Source organism: Mus musculus, chromosome 9 (genome assembly GCF_000001635.26).
Source record: "Mus musculus strain C57BL/6J chromosome 9, GRCm38.p6 C57BL/6J".
Lineage (NCBI taxonomy): Eukaryota > Metazoa > Chordata > Mammalia > Rodentia > Muridae > Mus > Mus musculus.
Window position 1 is genome coordinate 25,162,697 of NC_000075.6, and position 18,611 is coordinate 25,181,307.

At 41.7% G+C, this 18,611-nt stretch overlaps 1 long non-coding RNA gene across 3 annotated transcripts in view; it reads left to right on the forward strand.

The window, feature by feature from the left end:
• Gm29642 (predicted gene 29642) overlaps positions 1 to 18,611 on the forward strand; it is a 93,555-nt gene that overhangs the window by 10,671 nt on the left and 64,273 nt on the right. Inside the window, exons 2-3 of one of the 3 annotated variants that reach the window (NR_169075.1) lie at positions 17,599 to 17,690; positions 18,443 to 18,522. The exons of 1 other annotated variant lie outside the window; for it this stretch is intronic. This is a non-coding gene — a long non-coding RNA (predicted gene 29642). Of the gene's footprint in view, positions 1 to 11,149; positions 11,348 to 12,216; positions 12,901 to 17,598; positions 17,691 to 18,442; positions 18,523 to 18,611 lie in introns of those variants that run through there. One more of the 3 variants, NR_169076.1, reaches the window with a different exon arrangement.

Consider the following 18,611-nt stretch of genomic DNA (forward strand, 5'->3'; position numbering starts at 1 on the left):
GTTCTCATTCCACTATGAAATCTGGAGATGAAGATTAGATTTGGGGCTTGCACATCGAGAGCTTTGACCACTGAGCCATCTCACTTGCCCTCTTTTTCTCAGCAAAATGTACTGTGGGGAAATTGTTCTAATGCTGCATCTTAATTTGGCTCCCAAAGACCTGCTCCCTGACCCAACCTGGCTTTGATTGGTAATAAAGAATTACCATACAGCCAATGGCTGGGCAGGGAGATGAAGGCAGGACTTTTTTCTGTTTGTTTGTTTTCTTTTCTTTTATTTATTTTTTATTAGATATTTTCTTTATTTACATTTCAAATGCTATACTGAAAGTTCCCTATACCCTCCCCACACCCTGCTCCTCTACCCACCCACTCCCACTTCTTGGCCCTGGCATTCCCCGGTACTAGGGCATATGAAGTTTGCAATACCAAGGGGCCTCTCTTCCCAGTGATGGCCGAATAGGCCATCTTCTGCTACATATGCAGCTAGAGACATGAGCTCTGGGGGTACTGGATAGTTCATATTGTTGTTCCACCTATAGGGTTGCAGACCCCTACAGCTTTTTGAGTGCTTTCTCTAGCTTCTCCATTGCGCTCCCCCCCCCCCCCCCCCGTGTTCCATCTTATAGATGACTGTGAGCATCCACTTCTGTATTTGTCAGGCACTGGCATAGCCTCATACGAGACAACTATAACAGGGTCCCTTCAGCAAAATCTTTCTGGCATATGCAATAGTGTCTGGGTTTGGTGGTTGATTATGGGATGGATCCCCGGGTGGGATAGTCTCTGGATAGTTCATCCTTTCATCTTAGCTGCAAACTTTGTCTCTGTAACTCCTTTCATGGGTATTTTGTTACCTATTCTAAGGAGGAATGAAGTATCCACCCATTGGTATTCCCTCTTCTTGATTTTCTTGTGTTTTGCAAATTGTACCTTGGGTGTTCTAGAAGGCAGGACTTTTAGTTTGTGTGGATAGGGGCCTGAGGGGGGGGGGAGAATTGCCATGAAGGGGGATCAAGAAGAAGAGACTTAAATGCCTTCCCACATGGAAGAATCTAGGAAAATGACCCTACGGTCTACTCCCTGTTGTATCTGGGGTAGCAGAGATGAAATACAGACTTTAAAAGGTGTTAACTCAGGAATACCAGAGAGGAATGTGTGCTAGCCGAGGGGAGGTTTAGAAGGGTCCAGCCATTGACCTAGTCAGGGCCTATCAAAATTAGCTGGGGTGTGTGTGTGTGTGTGTGTGTGTGTGTGTGTGTGTGTATGTGTGTGTGTGTGTGTTTCATTTTGTAAATCCAGAGCTCTTGGGTGGGTGTACAGGAATTATGCATGCCCCATCAGAAGCCTAAAGCCAATTAAATATTCACTGCTACAATGTACTTTACAAATAAATAAATGTACTTTATAAAACCAAGTTTTTTCACAGTTTTTTACATTTTGATATATTAATACAATTTATGTGTGAACAATTTCAGTGGAGTTTATAGAGGCATTTTCAAGTTTTAAGTATTTTGTATATGTATGGGAGTATGTCTGCATGCTTATGAGTATGCATGGTATATGTACATGTATATATGCAGGTACATGTGTACATGTGTGTATAGGTGCAGGTGGACCCCAGAGGTCAACTTCAGGAATCATTTCTCAGGGCCATTCACCTTGGATGGATTTTTTTATTTAGTTTTGTTTTTAAAGATTCATATCTATGAGTGTTTGACCTGTATGTATGTGTATATGTGTATGTATGTATACACACACAAACACACACACACACACACACCATATGCATATCTGTTATGTGCACAAGATGCTGACCGAGCTCCTAGAAACTATAGTCACAGGTGGTTTCAAGCCATTATGTGGGCAATGGGAGCTGAACCAAAGTTTGGTCCTCTCCAAGAGCACTAAGCCATCTCTGAAACCTAATTTTTTTAAACCAGAGACTGGAATGTAAGGCTTGCCAATTAGACTAGGCTGCCTCCCAGCCCTGGGATTACAAGAATTACTATCCCAATGGCTTCTTATGAGGGCCGTAGGGATCAAGCCCAGGACCTTATGCTGTGTGGCAACTACTTTACTACCTGAGCTGCCGTCTCCCTGCCTTATTAAATTTTGTTTTAATTTCAAGCTCCAAATATTATTCTCTTTAAAGAATTCTTCCCTAAATTATAATTAATTATAAAATATAATAAAATAATGAATCTATATTCATGTTTAAAAATATTTTTCCATCTTTCAGGTAAAGCCTCGGATTTTTAATGACATTAAAGGCATAGGTTTGTTATATATGATGTCATTCTATTTCTTCGTAGGTATACTTAATTTTTTTTTAATTTTTTTTTATTAGGTATTTTCCTCATTTACATTTTCAATGCTATCCCAAAGGTCCCCCATACCCTCCCCCCCCAATCCCCTACCCACCCACTCCCCCTTTTTGGCCCTGGCGTTCCCCTGTACTGGGGCATCTAAAGTTGGCAAGTACAATGGGCCTCTCTTTGCAGTGATGGCCGACTAGGCCATCTTTTGATGCATATGCAGCTAGAGACAAGAGCTCCGGGGTACTGGTTAGCTCATATTGTTGTTCCACCTATAGGGTTGCAGTTCCCTTTAGCTCCTTGGGTACTTTCTCTAGCTCCTGCATTGGGGGCCGTGTGACCCATCCAATAGCTGACTGTGATCATCCACTTCTGTATTTGCTAGGCCCCGGCATAGTCTCACAAGAGAGAGCTATATCTGGGTCCTTTCAGCAAAATTTTGCTAGTGTATGCAATGGTGTCAGCGTTTGGAAGCTGATTATGAGATGGATCCCTGCATATGGCAATCACTAGATGGTCCATCTTTTTGTCACAGCTCCAAATTTTGTCTCTGTAACTCCTTCTGTGGGTGTTTTGTTCTCATTTCTAGGAAGGGGTAAAGTGTCCACACTTTGGTCTTCCTTCTTCTTGAACTTCATGCGTTTAGCAAGTTGTATCTTATATCTTGGGTATCCTAAGTTTCTGGGCTAATATCCACTTATCAGTGAGTACATACTGTGCAAGTTCCTTTGTGATTGGGTTACCTCACTCAGGATGATGCCCTCCAGGTCCATCCATTTGCCTAGGAATTTCATGAATTCATTTTTTAATAGCTGAGTAGTATTCCATTGTGTAAATGTACCACATTTTCTGTATCCATTCCTCTGTTGAGGGGCATCTGGGTTCTTTCCAGCTTCTGGCTATTATAAATAAGGCTGCTATGAACATAGTGGAGCATGTGTCCTTCTTACCAGTTAGGACATCTTCTGGATATATGCCCAGGAGAGGTATTGCTGGATCCTCCGGTAGTACTATGTCCAATTTTCTGAGGAACCGCCAGACTGATTTCCAGAGTGGTTGTACAAGCCTGCAATCCCACCAACAATGGTGGAGTGTTCCCCTTTCTCCACATCCTCGCCAGCATCTGCTGTCACCTGAGTTTTTGATCTTAGCCATTCTGAGTGGAGTGAAGTGGAATCTCAGGGTTGTTTTGATTTGCATTTCCCTGATGATTAAGGATGTTGAACATTTTTTTCAGGTGTTTCTCAGCCATTCGGTATTCCTCAGGTGAGAATTCTTTGTTCAGCTCTGAGCCCCATTTTTTAATGGGGTTATTTGATTTTCTGGAGTCCACCTTCTTTAGTTCTTTATATATATTGGATATTAGTCCCCTATCTGATTTGGGATAGGTAAAGATCCTTTCCCAATCTGTTGGTGGCCTTTTTGTCTTATTGACGGTGTCTTTTGCTTTGCAGAAGCTTTGCAATTTTATGAGGTCCCATTTATCGATTCTTGATCTTACAGCACAAGCCATTGCTGTTCTATTCAGGAATTTTCCTCCTGTACCCATGTCTTCGAGGCTTTTCCCTACTTTCTCCTCTATAAGTTTCAGTGTCTCTGGTTTTATTTGGAATTCCTTAATCCACTTAGATTTGACCTTAGTACAAGGAGATAGAAATGGATCAATTCGCATTCTTCTACATGATAACCGCCAGTTGTGCCAGCACCATTTGTTGAAAATGCTGTCTTTTTTCCACTGGATGGTTTTAGCTCCCTTGTCAAAGATCAAGTGACCATAGGTGTGTGGGTTCATCTCTGGGTCTTCAATTCTGTTCCATTGGTCTACTTGTCTGTCACTATACCAGTACCATGCAGTTTTTATCACAATTGCTCTGTAGTACAGCTTTAGGTCAGGCATGGTGATTCCACCAGAGGTTCTTTTATCATTGAGAAGAGTTTTTGCTATCCTAGGTTTTTTGTTATTCCAGATGAATTTGCAGATTGCCCTTTCTAATTCGTTGAAGAATTGAGTTGGAAATTTGATGGGGATTGCATTGAATCTGTAGATTGCTTTTGGCAAGATAGCCATTTTTACAATGTTGATCCTGCCAATCCATGAGCGTGGGAGATCTTTCCATCTTCTGAGATCTTCTTTAATTTCTTTCTTCAGAGACTTGAAGTTCTTATCATACAGATCTTTCACTTCCTTAGTTAGAGTCACGCCAAGGTATTTTATATTATTTGTGACTATTGAGAAGGGTGTTGTTTCCCTAATTTCTTTCTCAGCCTCCACTCTCGCCCTACCTATTCAACATTGTACTTGAAGTTCTATCCAGAGCAATTAGACAACAAAAGGAGATCAAGGGGATACAAATTGGAAAAGAGGAAGTCAAAATATCACTTTTTGCAGATGATATGATAGTATATATCAGTGACCCTAAAAATTCCACCAGAGAACCCCTAAGCCTGATAAACAGCTTCAATGAAGTAGCCGGATATAAAATTAACTCAAACAAGTCAATGGCCTTTCTGTACACAAAGGATAAACAGGCTGAGAAAGAAAGTAGGTATACTTAATGTCTGTTGTCAAGAGGAAATGTACACACAGAAACCAGGAAGCTGCCATGATGAAATGCGTCACTGCTGCACTAACCACACCAGCCACTGGGTGTCTCCATTGCATCACCTCACTCACTCTCTGATGGGCGTTTCCAATCAAAGAGATGGAGAGCAGAGTTTTATTCACAGAATTCTTCCTTCCTACTTTTTAAATTTTATTTTCATACGTATGAGAGTGTTTTGCTCACCTGTATTTGCATCATGTGCATCATGTGCATCATGTGCGTGTCTGGAGTCCAAGAAAGGAGGTCATAAGAAAACATCAGATCTCCTAGAGCTGGAGTCAGGGACTGTGTTGAGTCTCCGTATGGGTGCTGGGAATCAAACCCTGATCCTCTGCAAGGACAAGTGTTCTTAGCTGCTGAGCTACTTCCAGACACCTCATAAATTCTTAATGAAGAACACCCACCATTTTCCTGTCAGATGTCCTGTTGAGAAACAGGTCTCCCTATGTGTGCCATGTTTTATTTTTAACTGGACACTTCATTTTCCAACGAGAGGAAACCTTTATTGTATCCATTTTGCAAACTTATCTTAATAGCTATCATTTTCAGAGTCTAATGATGAAATAAAAACACAAAACTTCATGCAGTATTTTTAGAAGAGTGGAGTTCTGTGTTTTCTCACAAAGTGTAGCAGCCTTGTATAGGAGCATTACCCAAGTAGCAGCCTTATGCACAGAAGAAAGCATCAGCTACAGAGATGGCCTCTGGTGAGGTATCTTCAAGACCAAACATCTTCAAGGTACACCGGAAGCACATGGCAACCGTCTGCTGCCTGGAAAAACTCTTTTCCCTGTTTTTTGTTTTGTTTTTGTTTTTGTTTTGTTGCTGTCCTTTTTAAGCTACACTGGACAATTTTTGAAGAACATCATAGTTGTACTTCAGCCCTGTGTCATTCCATTAGAAAAAGGACATTTTAGCAATTACATAGATGGTGACAGTTTGAAGTACCCCTAAATATGAATAATTGCTAGTAGTCATTTATAATTTAGTGTTGGCTACAAACTGATTTATCTATCTGTTCGAAGAAACTCATAAGTGGTAAAATCAGGTGAGAAGAATTCACATTCAAACAGAAGTGAAAATAGAATTCATTTTTTTATTCTTCAAACTAAAAATAGAGGAACTACACACAATTTGGTGGTGATAGAACTCCAAGTGAGAAACTGGGATTTAAATATCACGTTTACCTTCTCAGGAAGAGAAAGAATTCCAAGTTGGATAATATGCAGCTCTCGATAAAATCAAACAGATGAAAGAGTAATATAAGGTCCTAAGCACTGAGATTGGAAATAATTTAATACCATGCAACTCAGATTATTTGCAAAGAGTAGAACAAGGAATCTGATAAGCTGGCCATGGACAGAAGGTGATTCACAACCACTGTCTTACCAAAACGGAGAAGAGCACACGTAACTGGGAGCTTTGGTCATATAGGCTAGCCTTAGGGTGGATCAAATTCTAGGATATCACATATGTCAATAGTATTAGAATTCTATCCAAATATGTCTGCATGTTCTTGAATGTCTAGTGTATTTTTATAAATGCTCAGTTCCAAGGTCTGGGAGTGCATCTCAGTGCAGCCAACATTCAGTCCTTCCAATAGCAACTTGATTCTCTCATTCTTTTTTAAATCACGAAATGTTCCAAGCATACCAAAATGCGTAAAGAGAAACAAAATGGAATTCTTGTTAAGTCACTATTTACCAGAGCTCTCCACTTAATACTTTTAAGGCTTTTAAAGTATTTCTAATTCAGATGAAATTTGTTTTCTCTCCCAGCCCCCCTGCCCAACATCCCTATAGGCACCATATCCCTGAATTTGGTGTTTATCAGTCTATGCATGTTTCATAGCTTGACAACATATATGTGTTCCTCGACAGAATATATATATATATGCCGTTGTTTTAACTCTTTTGACTGGTGTGGTTTGATGCTGGGGAATGAACTCAGGACTTCATGAATTCTAAGTACATACTGTATACCACTCCTCATCAGCCCCAATGCCTTGCTGCTGCTTTTATAAAGCTACCACCATATTGTAATAGCTCTGAAATGTGTTTTTCCTTTATTAACAAAGTCTTTGTAGTATTTAACCATTTTCTTTTTACAATCTCCATCAATGTTTGCTTTCTCTTAGGCTCCAGTGCTCAATTTTTCCTGCATTTGCTTATTCTCTGAACAGCTTAGACATACAAAAATGTGTCATCTAGTGGAGAGAATGAAGGATTGCACATACATTTTAGAAAGCTGTGGATTTAATCTCTTTTGTCCAGTATGATGAAACTGAATAAGGAACAAGAACATTTTCAGACTTTACCACCAGATTTTAAAAGAATCTGAGCTATTTAAGTATTTCCCAGGAGGGTTTTTTATATATATAATGAGGGTCAGTGACTGAGAGCTGTGTAGGAAGCAGATAAGTTCCTGAGAGAAAGTGTGTGCCTCAGAGCCAGTGGACATGGCAAAGCCTGCCGCAAACAAGGCTCTGAGAAATGACAACGCTTTCCTCTAGTCCAAGCAGAGGTGTTGATGAACAATTGACCTTTGTCTAAAACCAATGTACAGAAAACATCAACTGTAGCTCTCTCCTTCCTGATGCGTACAACCTGAGACTGCTCCCATATGGAGAGACCTTCCACAAACCCCTCCTCCTGCTCCTCATGTTGTACATAATAAGCCCTCTACATTACTGGTCACATAATAGGTGTCCTCTGTCAGAGTCAGCACAAGCTACCCAATCCAAGATGTGGGGCATTTCTTCACTCCAGAGTCACCCCAGTCAGATTTCCAGGACCAAGCCATTCAGGACACAGCATACCCTGTCTCACAAATATACAGACCTGAATTCTAGTTCCATTATCCACTAAAACCAGGTGTAGTAGTAGTAGCACATGCTTGTAATACCAGCCCTTGGGAGACAAAGGATGCCCTGCCTAATTAACAGGCCCCAGCTACCAGCGAGAGATGCTGGCTCAAAAGACAACCTTGACCCCTGACCTTCATGAACACCCACAGAAACACATATTACCTACCTGTACATGTCCTTGTGTGTGTGCGTGTATTTCTAATCTTCAGACTATGGGATGGGCTAAGAGTTCTCACACCAGGATTTATGGACTCTGTATTTAAGTCCTGACATGGCTACCTTAGGTGATTTGTGTAATTCAGTTTATCTCTCTCTTTCCTCGGGTCTAAAGCTAATCATATGTTTCTGATGATAATTGGTGTTGATCTCTGAAGCTAATATAAATTGCAAAGCCCCCAAATATATACTTATCGTGCACTTTAGTAGAATTTCGTTTTCTGTGTAAAATAACTTTTTATTGAAATACTTTGTAAGGAAAGTGTGTAGTGTAATGTTCATTCTTCTAGGTCAGAGTAAGCATGCCTATATAAATAATTATGTGCATATATTTGTCTGTGACTTCTCTCTAGCATATATTTCACTCATACCTATAATCTCTTTACCTCTGAGCCCTTAGAGTTAATCTCTCCTCTGATTGTGACATCATTCTTGTGGACTAGGGCTCAGTCCCAGGATCCACTTAACCACACAGGTTCATGATCACATTTGTAGGGGCTCTGTGTAGACAGAGTATAAGGAGTACTAGTGTATAAGTAAAAAAATGTGTTGCTGCATGCTTTAAATCCCAGCACTCAGGAGGCAGAGGCAGACAGATCTCCGTGAATTTGAGCCCATCCTGATCAACATAAGGGAGTGACAGGTTAGGCAAGGCTATATAGAGAGACCTGGTCTCCATAAAGGAATGAGAGCAAACAAGAGAGAGAGAGAGAGAGAGAGAGAGAGAGAGAGAGAGAGAGAGAGAGAGAGAGAGAGAGAGAGGAGAGAGAGGAGATTGTAGCTGATTTGGCCACTTTCCTTACTGTTTCTCAGCCTTCTCATTGAAAGAACAGGGCTCTATTTTTAAACCCACAAGCCACAGAATGCCCTACTAATCCTTTCTCAAAAACTAAAATATCAGTCATTTTGGAGGATCTTTAAATTTGCAATTATAGATATAAACCACTATTAGTTTAAAAATAGCTCAGCATAATAAAAAATACAATGTTGCATCCAGGCTCAGTGGTGTACCTTCACAAGCTCAGTTCTTAAGATGCAGGTAGGGAGATGAGAGACTCCTTTAACTATATAGTGAGTTTGAGGCTAACCTGGGCTACATTCACCCTGTCTAAGGGTGGGGGGCAGGGATATATGTCCTGGCTATAGCTCCACGGTGAAGTGCCTGTGCAGCGCTCATTGGGCCCTTTGTTCAATTCCCAGCATCTCAAAAAGCAAGGCAGCCAGACAGAGGGACGAGGGGAGAGAGGAGGCATTCCTAAGCACCTGAAGCTTTAGAGAACTCCATGCCCCCTCTCTCTTCTTCCCACAGAAATACTAACTGCTACCCAGAACTCCAATAGAGAAATCTTTAAACTATTATTTCCCTTAAATTTAAAACTATGATCAGGGACATAGACAGGTGTTCATTTATATGCAAATAAATCTTGATGACTATCCAAATGTTTTAATATCTCTTTTGGCTAATGCTGTGTTTGAAAAAAATATGCTTTTATGAAAACTCTGCTTGTTGTGATGGTTTGCCTTTGAGCAAGTTCCCCCTCCCACCCACACCACCCTTTGTCAAGAAAGGAAAGCTTGCTTTATGGCTAGGAGGAATTGTTCTATTTTGCCTTGTTTGTCAAAACAAACAGTACTTTCATGCAACTATCCCTATCATGACACCTTTCAGCAGCACTCGGCTGCTCAAAACATTTGCATTCATGAACACCAGTGACACTGTCTACCAGTGACACTGTCTACCGAGGGTTGTGATAAATTCGTGTTTGGGACACATTCAAATGATTAGTTTTCTTCACTTTTCTATGTGTCTGCTTTACACCCATGGTCTTCACCACTTTATTTAAAGGAATCAGAGAACTTTCGTGGTTATTTTCATCAATGCTTCTACAGTATTTTCTCATTAGCTAGATTGAGACCATGTCTTGGTAATATGGGGCATGTTACCCATCAAATGTTAAAGCTTTGAGTAGATGGGACTTGTCACATACATTTATCTTAATATTACTGATAATTTTAATACTAATATCTTGTTTCTATACATTTTCTCTGCAGCTTTCTTTTCATGACTCTTCATTGCTTATATTAATAAACCCATTTAGATTCTCATCTCCTTTCCATTAGTCTTTCTTTATTAGTTCCATTTCCCCCCAGTTCCATTTAGTAACCTTTACACTGATCTGTAGACGTTCTTTGTGATACCCCAAGCAGTCTGAGTAGATGCTTCCTTGTTAGGGTGCCCAAAAAAATGACATAATTGTGGAGAGAAGATGGACAGGTGGTGACAAGAGCAGCCAGGTAAATCTGGGCCAGGCTGGGAATCACCTGAGCTAGTTTGTCTCTGTAACAATAGCCAAAAGGGAACATGAGGTAAGAGGCATTGCTAACGCTGAACTCCAAAAGCAAAAAAACAAAACAGGGGAAAGTACTCTCTGAATCTCTGAATCTAGGAAGAGGGAAAGAGTACAGAGAAGAAAGCCAACACTGGACTTCCAGGAAGATCAAGTGTCAGTGACATGTTCCAAAGGGTCAGAGAGAGGGCCAGCATCAGTGTGAGAGAACCTAGAGTTTACCTTGTGGTTTGGCTTTAGCAGTGTGTGGTGAGCGTGAGTGCCAAAAGATAAGCCAGGAGCCAGCAGCTGTCGAGTAGCACAGAGCAAATACACTACAGATCTGGGCGCTGGTAGAGATAAAAGGAGAGGACAGAAGACATCACCAGGGACGTGGGGGTTGGGGGTGGGAGTTGAGGAATCAGGAAGTAGGTGGCAGAACTGGCAGAAGCTGTTGTGCCTGTTTGGGCATCATGAATGACAGACAAGCCTGGCACAGATTAGTAGTAGCTGCTAGGAGGGGCAGACTAAGCAGACTAGTCCAACAGCAGAGATCATGTAGTGCTTTGACTGGAGAATGTAGAAGCAATAGTGAGAAAAAAGAGACACCCAAGTAGACCAAAGCCAGAGCAAGCCAAGTGGTAGTGTCTGCCCAAGTGTCTAGCAGCAATCAACATCTTGCATGTGTTTGTATGTACATGTGTGCTGAAGTGCACATGACCACATATACACATGCAGAGGCCTGGCACTGATGTTGGGAATCTTCTTCAGCTGCACTAAACCTGATGCTTCTGATGCATGATCTCCTAATCTCACCCAGAACTCACCCATACCGCAGTCTTCAGTTTACTCTGAAGATGCCCTGGCTCCAACTTCCAAGGCTGGATTAGAGGTGGGCTGTCACTTCCTCCTGACATTTGTGTGTGTTCTGAAGATCCAAACTCCGGTCCTCCTGCTGGTACAGCAAGCTCTTCAATAGTTGGGCCATCTCCCAAGACCCAAATAAGCAAAACAAAATGTAAGTCAGTATGAGCCAAAGTGGATTGTTTGTTTGTTTGTTTGTTTTGTTTTGTTTTTAAGACAAGACCTCACTATGTAGCCTTAACTGACCTGGAACTCACTTGTAGCTCAGTCTCAGCCATGGACTCTCAGTTACTCTCCTGCCTCTGCTTCCCAAGTGCTGGGATTACAGGAAAGTGCTACAACAATCAGCAATGCCACTCTTAATTCTCTGCTTCCCTGGTGATTGAAGATCAATATGGTACCATCAGCGTCCTTTGCTCACTCTGGAACAAGGATAATTATATTCCTTAACTTTTCATATGTTCTAGGCAAAAAAAAAAAATCAAAAAAATTTTAATGACATTAATAAGATATAGGTCTTGAGGATATTTAGACAGAAATGTTGAGATCCATATAACTTTGTATTGAATACTCACATTCTAGAAATAGGTTATTTCAGCTACTCCTATTTTTATTATCTACTGAAGTAAATTTACTTCAGTGTAAATAACTCCTGTCTAAATAGTAATAATGTTTTCTTCATTCAAAAATTTTAAAAGCTTGTGTGTACACTTACATGTGTTAAGACTGAAAATTAAGCACGAACAGTTAAGCTTTGGCTAAAAACCACTGTCTACTTCACAAGTTAGAATTTATAATTTCATTGTACAGCTGACCCAGAGGCTAGTTTAAGTAAGACTGTGAGTGTTGGCACGTAAGAGGTTAAGTCAGCTCCAACTGTAGCTGTGGATTTCAAAGCTGGTGTCGCTTCCAATTTTTGCCGACAGAAAACTTAGGGACTTTACTGAAAGCAGATGTTTACAATGGAATGGAAGTAAAAGCACAGCCCTAGCTGGTTAATATCTTGTTGTACTTCTTTGGTAGGATACTAACAAACATCCAGTGATCTGTAAGTCGATCTGAAGACATTCAACATTATCATGAGAGCATAATTTTTTAAATGATTTGTTCAAAGTTTCTACCAATCTATCCTGGCAGCAGAGCCACATGTTAAAGTTATTGCTGTCTGAGTTACAACAGCTGCCCTGGGAGTCTTGTCTGAACAGCAAGTTAACTGCTGTTCACAGTCATATCTGGTCTTTCCCACCCCGAAATATACACAAAGGATTTTTGTCATTCTTGGCCCTGGTCAGTAGAAGCAACAGAGCACGCCAGAAGAACTCTCCAGGCAGAATGTCCTTCCACCTGTTTATGCTGTAAGACAGACTCCCAAATGTGAGGCGCTGTGGAGAGCTGTTTCTTTGAATGGCAGCCGAGCGTGCCAGCAGGATCCTTGGCAGGGATGCCTAGGCTCTGAAGCTGCCATTCAGGAGAGCTAAATAGAGAAGAGAAACTTGAGCAAACCACTTCCTGGAACACTGAGATCCTGAATGAGAAATTTAGAAGCCCCAGATCCTCTCTATTCTTATACCAGCCAAGGTCAGCTTTCCAAGCTCCTGTTTATTTGAAGCTTTCCCTTTCAAAGGACTGTGGCGATGGAGGATGGTAATAAAAAAGACTTCCTTTTCTTTCAGAAGATATTAAAGTTACTGTTGTGCTCCTCTTTAAGGGGTTTTGTTGTTGTTGTTTGTTTGCTTGTTTGTTTTTAAACATCCTAACGTGATAGCTACACCACAAATGAAGTATGATCATGGTGGAGTCACTAGGGGAAAAGTTCTACATCTCCAGGGACAGGTCTTAAAAGAGGCAGGTGTCACTATGCTAGCTTGCTTGCAGCATCCTTTGATGTCTCTTAACAGAGCTGGGACTAGTTGTCCCAGGAAGAAGAGGGCTTGAGGCCAGAATATTGTCACAGGTGAGTACATCTTACCAGTACAGAGGGTAAATTGACAGCCAGGATCTAGCAGAAGTCACAGGCTTTCTCTAACTCTATGTTCTTTGCCTGGTGCTCCTGGAGTGATACTTTCTTTTTTTTTATTGAATTATTGATTCTTAAGTATTATTCGTTCAGTGATTTTGAAACAGAATATCATTTCGTAGGCCACATGCTTCTAGGTCTTGGCTCTTCTCTTGCCTTGGCTTTCAAGTGCAGGGATTACGGGCATGCGCCACCACATCCTGCTGCACATTTCATATCCAGACTCCTCAGGGTCCTAGCAGGTGACAAGAGCAATGGCAAGTGTCCGAGGGGGTGGGGTAGACAGAGACTAAGGATTCCTTCAGTTGTTTTCAGTTCCTCAGGAAGCTTAAAATAGTTTACTCAAAATACAGCTGCTATGTTTTTTGTGTTTATTTGAGACAGGGTTTCACATAGCCCTTGAGCTGGCCTTGAACTCACTCTGCAGGAGAGGATGACCTTGAACTCCTGATCTTCCGGTCTCTCCTGCCAGAGTGCTGTGATTATAGGCACGTTCCACCACGCTGGGCTCCAATTGGTTACCCAAAAGAAACCTCAAACTCTTTGGTTCTTTCTTGGGAAGATGAAACCCATTAGTATTTAACTAAGATGTTTACTCAGAAACAAAACTTCTGGGGGGAGAAGCTTAAATGATTAGAAGAAATCTTTTTGATGAATTAAAATTAGAAGAAAACTGTGTAAGAGATGGTATTTTCAAACTGTTTTCATAAAAGTTTACAAACAACAGCAACTTCAATGATACTCCCTATCTGGCTAAATGGCAAGTTTAGAAAGAGTGTGCTATGGGGTGGGAAGAGAGGCGGGGCAGAACTATGCAGTGTGGAGAGCCTGCTATTTCTGAGCTGCCTTGGTGATGAGGTAACAGACTCTACTTGCTTGAGTTGCCAGAGCTTCAACATGACTAAGATTCAATAGCAAGAGACCTTGCTGGACCTAGAGAGACTTCTCCTACAGCTGTGGACTGTTCAAAGAAGTTTAACCAAAGTAAAGACATTAACTTCCCCAGATCCAAGGAAGGTGGGCAAGAAAGAAATCAGTTGCAGGCATTAACCATTAGCAGAAAAGTATATCACTCATTCATTAACTTCCTGACACAGTTCATGCCACACTGTAGGAATATAAAAAGGGATATAAGTCTGATGGTGACAGAAAAGAGTATCAACATTTGTAAGTCTCATCTGTTTTGCCTGGACAGCGAGTCATCAAGATTACATCCAAACTGCTTCCTGGACCAATTTCTTTCTTCCATAGACTCCTCAAGGTCTTTAGGTGCTAGGTAGCTGACTTTCCTAAACAAACTGCTATAAACTATTACAACTTAACTCCTGAATGATCTTATTCAAGAAGCCCAATTGTTGTCCCATCCACTAGGCTGTTGTCATTCACATCCGGTAAGAAAAAGCAGCAAAGAAAACCATCCTCTCGCTGGAATGCCGGTCCACCATCTGTCCAGCAAACAGTCTTGGCCCATTCTCCACTTCTGTTGTTGATTTTGGCTTGGCAAATTTCTCCCACTAAAGCCCATGGGATTTTGTGGAATTCATTCTCAAATCCTAAGTCTTGTTTTAGGACAGATAAGGAGTTCCAAGGATGCTGTGCTCCAATTGTTGGATGTTGCCACTGTGGGAAAGTGGGTGAAGCTACACGGACCTCTCGCTCTTCCTTCCTACACCTTCAGGGAAGTTATTATCTCAGCATAAAACCACTAGATTAAAAATGGGCACATGTGTCCATGTTGTGTGTATTGTGTTTATGTCATTTTCTTCCTCCTGAAATTTCAGAGTAGTCAACAGGACCACCAGCTCAAATTCTTTGGCTTCTATATACATGGACATAGGCAGGTATATCAAGGCTTCCAGTATAAGAAATTTGCTGATTTAGCTGATGCAAGCAGTAGGGAAATATGCTATATTTCTTACTATTAAAATATATAAAAGAAGGCTTGAGTATGATAGTCTCATGCCCCAGTGATTTGAGAGCCCAGCATTATCGACTGAGAACAGACTCCACGCCCATGCTTGCTCTGCCTTGCCTTCCTCCACATACAGTTTTTGTTTTGTTTTGTTTTGTTTGTTTTGTTTTGTGTGTGAGAAAGCTCAGCAATACAGCAGCTCTCATATCATGTTTCTCATGTAGCTTTGAACAGTATCTTTCATGAGTCTTGTTTTAACACTAGGAAATACTTGTAGATCTTCCCATTACTCTCCTTGCCCGTGTTGCAATGCTTTGTCTGCTATTAGTTTTTTGAGGCAGGATCACACCCGGCCTTCACTGGCCTGCAACTCACAGAGATCCACCTTAGGTTTTGAGACAGAGTCCTTCACTGAACTTGGAGTTTACCAATGTGGCTAAGCCAGCTGGCTTGTGTCAGGCTTGCTAAAGAGGCCAGGGATCCAGCTCAAGTTCCATGATTGTGCAGAAAGCACCAATTAAGCCATCTCCACAAGCCTCCTCCTATTTTCTTTTTATTGACCAAGATCAAATCACAAGAATCTCCACCATATTGATCTCAAGCCAAGGGTTGCCACTCCGGAATAGGGGAAATGACCATAACTGAGTTGGGGAGTAAGCAGGCAGTGCTCTGCTTGTAAGAGCGACAACAGGAGAGAGGTAGGTGGGTCATTACCAAGGAATCCCAGTAAAGGTTCCATCTTACTTGGAGGCAATGAAGATGGAGCAGGCACTAGGGTAACCAGAACGACTGAGAAGCACACACAGCCTGCTCCTGAATCCACAGTATGGAGCATAATGGTCCAGCCTGTCAAGTAGACCTGGCAAAGCTTACCTCTGATGTACAAGGAGGACAGGTTGGCATAGCTTAAGCCCAGAGAAAGTACACACCCAGCAGTGGTAAAAACTTAGCCCAAGAAGCCGCAGAGGCTGAACCTCTTATAAACTTACTCTGTTCTAGGAATTTGTGTCATTTTGATTTGCATGGCTAGTATAAGGTTAGGTTAAAGTGAAATAATGTTTATTGTTTGTGGTGATTTGAATGGAAATGGCCCCCAGAGGCTTACATATCTGAATGCTTGGTCCTTAGTTGGTGGAATTGTTTTGGGAGGAACTAGGAAGTGAGGCCTTGTTGGAGAAGGAATGTCACTGGAGGTTGGCCTTGAGGTTTGAAAACCACATGCCACGCCCACTCCCTCTCCCTCTTTCCAACTTTGTAAGTTCTCAGCTACTTCTCTGGGGCTATGCCTGCCTACCTGCCTACTGCCATATTCACTGACAGGTGCTCATGTCCTCCGAAATTACAAGTAAACCCCTAATTGAATGCTTTCTTTCACTCATTGTCTTGGTCATGTGTTTTGTAACAGCAATAGGAGAGTAACTAAGATACAATTAAAAAACAACAACAACAACAAAACAAAACAACAACAGAAAAAAAAAATTTTTTTTGAGAAAGAGTTTCGTTATATAGCCTAGAATGGCTTAACAATAAATATATGCCCAAAGATGACCTTGAGTTCCTGAGCCTCCTGTCTCAGGCACAAGCTAGTGTGGTGGTTTAAGTGAAAAGAATATCCCCATAGGCTCAGGTATTTAAATACTTGGTCCACAGTTGGTGGCACTGTTAGGGAACACTGTGGAACCCTTAGGAACTGGAACTTTGCTGAAGGAAGTATATCAGCAGAGCAAGCTTGGAGAATTAGCCTTGTCCCATTTCCAGTTCACCCACCCTTTTCCTCTGAGGCTGAAAGTGTGATCTCTCGGTTTCCCACTCCAGCTACCTGCTGCCATGTCTCTTTGCTTTCTGAAACAATAAGCCAAAAACCTCTTTTTCTTCTGTGAGTTGCTTTTGGTCATGGTGTTTTATCACAACAAAAGTATCTAATACAGGGGCTGCAGAGAGGGCTCAGTAGGTAAGAACACATGTTGCCCTTGCAAAAGACCCAAGTTCAGATCCCAGAACCCACACGGGGTTCTGAACCCACAACCATCTCTAACTCCAGGGAGGTCAGTGCTGTGTTCTGGCTACAGTGGACACTGCACGTACAAAGGTATGCTTACATCTAAGCAGACAAAACACTTATATGTCGTATAAGTACAATTAAAAAAAAACAGACTAGAGAGATGGCTCAGCGGTTAGGAGCACTGACTCCTCTTCTGAAGGTCCTGAGTTCAAGTCCCAGCAACCACATAGTGGCTCACAAATGTCTGTGGTGAGATCTGATGCCCTCTTCTGGAGTGTCTGAAGACATCTACAGTGTACTCACATATAATCAATAAATAAACCTTAAAAAAAAAAACCTGGCACAGCCTCTATGTCAGGCTAAGAAAAATCACTTCTAAATAAGCATAGGTAATTGCTGCCTTTCAGGTTATTTTTTTCTTAGCCATCTAAGATCTTTTTTTGTTGTTGTTGTTCTCCAACTTTCTGACATAAGCATAACGTCCAGTGGAAGGACCCAGGGGGACAAAATGTAACAGAAGACACGACAACATTGAGAAAGCACAGAGGATTCTCAATTGTAGCGAGGTAAGGGGATTTCCTGCACACACAATTAGGCAGACTGACCCTTCCTCTACTGCCTCATGGTCTGTCCTATCGTCCATGATACATGAGTACCAGCGGAGTCAATCTCATGTCTTTGTCTGTAAACACATGTTGGGCTGGCATGTGTGTGTGCAAGTGTGTTTGCATATGTACACATGCATATGTGGAACCAAGAAGTCTTCCCCAGTTGTTCCTTAAGTGCCATCCATCCTGTTGCAGGAAATATTAAAAAATAAACACACCAACTCTCTGTGGGGTCCAACCACACTTTCGCACTCCTGCTGGCTGCCAACTCTCCAAGGCTGGCCCCTACAGCATCTGTGCTTGTCCCTTGAGCCACTAGTTCCCTCTCTCCTATAATCTCCTGTAACTGGCAGTCCCACACTCCAGTAACCAAATAGATCCGCCATCCTTGTGGTTTGATAACACAATACCCAGTAACCTGGTAAGATCAGACTCTTTTTTTTTTTTAATATTTATTATTACGTATTTTCCTCAATTACATTTCCAATGCTATCCCAAAAGTCCCCCATACCCTCCCCCCCCCCACTTCCCTACCCACCCATTCCCATTTTTTGGCCCTGGCGTTCCCCTGTACTGGGGCATATAAAGTTTGCATGTCCAATGGGCCTCTCTTTCCAGTGATGGCCGACTAGGCCATCTTTTGATACATATGCAGCTAGAGTCAAGAGCTTTGGGGTACTGGTTAGTTCATAATGTTGTTGCACCTACAGGGTTGCAGATCCCTTTAGCTCCTTGGATACTTTCTCTAGCTCCGCCATTGGGGGACCTGTGATCCATCCAATAGCTGACTGTGAGTATCCACAAGATACTAGCCCCGGCCTAGTCTCACAAGAGACAGCTATATCAGAGTCCTTTCAGCAAACGCTTGCTAGTGTATGC